This window comes from Cucurbita pepo, chromosome LG16, assembly GCF_002806865.2.
Source record: "Cucurbita pepo subsp. pepo cultivar mu-cu-16 chromosome LG16, ASM280686v2, whole genome shotgun sequence".
Taxonomy (NCBI): Eukaryota; Viridiplantae; Streptophyta; class Magnoliopsida; order Cucurbitales; family Cucurbitaceae; genus Cucurbita; species Cucurbita pepo.
In genome coordinates, this window is record NC_036653.1 from 2,802,425 (window position 1) to 2,804,051 (window position 1,627).

Consider the following 1,627-nt stretch of genomic DNA (forward strand, 5'->3'; position numbering starts at 1 on the left):
ATGATGTGCGTAATATATATATATATATATATATATATATATGCTTGATGCACTTTATGATGATATGATGAGTATGATGATTGCATGATGTTTATCTTAATATGACGATGTTTTCCATATTGAGCATGTTGTATGATGATGAGTGTCATATTGCATATAGACCGACATAGGACACAACTCTAAGAGTATGAAAAATCATATTGTTGTGTCATAAGAGAAAATAAGATGAGTTTAGTTGTGTCATAAGAGAAAATAAGATGGAATTTAGAAGGATGTGTGGTTCTAGCGGGGCTTGAACCCGCGACCTTCGGCTCATAAGACCAACGCTCTAACCAACTGAGCTACAGAACCCTAATTGTTTTGATTAAATCAATATTTAATTGAAAATAATATAATTATATAAAGAGCTCGTTTCTTATTTACAAACAAATGAGTTTTAAATAAATTATAACTTGTTTTGTAAGTGTTCTCTACCAATCAATTGAATTGCATTTTAAAATTTAGTCGAGAATCGAGTTTTAGGGAGAGGTATGTGTAACGACCCATTTTTAAAAATGTAGAATTTTTTATTTCTCAAAAATGAATTATTTTTAAAGGAATGCTATAGAAGGGGAAAGAACAAGAAAATGAAAGAGAAAAATTTATATAAAAAGTTACTAACCAAGCCTTTAACCTTACTTTCTCATCTGATTCAACTTTGATTCTGAACACCCATTTGTTCAACGGAGCTCTCTTTTCTATAGGTAAGTCAATCAACACCTACTTATTATTCTTCGCAACTGAGCCCATCTCATCATCCATAACTTTCTCCCACTTGGTTGAATCTTCTACTTATAGGGCCTCATCAAAGAACTTTGGTTTTCCTTCGTCAGTTAGCCATATAGATACCAAAGAGAGAGCTCTCCTACCAAATAATAAGGAATCAACCCAAGGAAAGCTTTGATACCAAATGATAAGAAATCAACCCAAGAGAAAGCAATGATACCAAATGATATCAAAATTACTCTATCCTTAGTTACTAGGGTTCTAATTCGAACCCTGTCTCTAATCTTGAGGCGAGCCCTCTTCGGCCTCACTTTGTCCTCTTCCTCTAATAGTGGTAGTAGTCCCTTTCCTCGTCTTACTCTCTGCGTGGTCTGGGCGGCATGGTTCTAGAAATCAAGATAGAGTTTCTTAAGTCTAAGGCATCTCTCTTTTCTTATCTTATACAAGGCGTACCTAACAGTGACGGGGCATTGACGTTGAGACCATGGAACGTGTCAAGCCTACATTGTCGGCTAGTCTACAAAATCTAAAATCTAGACCTTTGATACCAACTGTAACGACCCTAAATTTCTATTTACATAAAGTCGTTACTAGCGTCTCATGCTATGCTAAAATGTAAAATATAACTCTCAAAAGAAAGCCTATCTCTAGTATAAATGTCGAAAACATTTAAAACATCTTCTATCTCTTAAAATTGACCCACACGTGCGAATGTGGATCTCCAAGGGGCTCACACACCCCCTTATCATGCTCTTAGGATTGCGTCCTATGTTATCCAACAGACCAATTGAGATCAAGTTCTAGTACTCGGGGTAGCCACCCACATTACGTGCTTACCACTTGTTTTATTTATTATTCTTAG

The 1,627-nt window shown here is 35.5% G+C and overlaps 1 non-coding gene across 1 annotated transcript; it reads right to left on the minus strand.

Moving 5' to 3' along the window:
- Positions 1-277: 277 nt before the first annotated feature.
- On the minus strand, positions 278-351 carry TRNAI-UAU. The gene has a single exon. It is a non-coding gene; the product is annotated as a tRNA-Ile (tRNA).
- Positions 352-1,627: the final 1,276 nt, after the last annotated feature.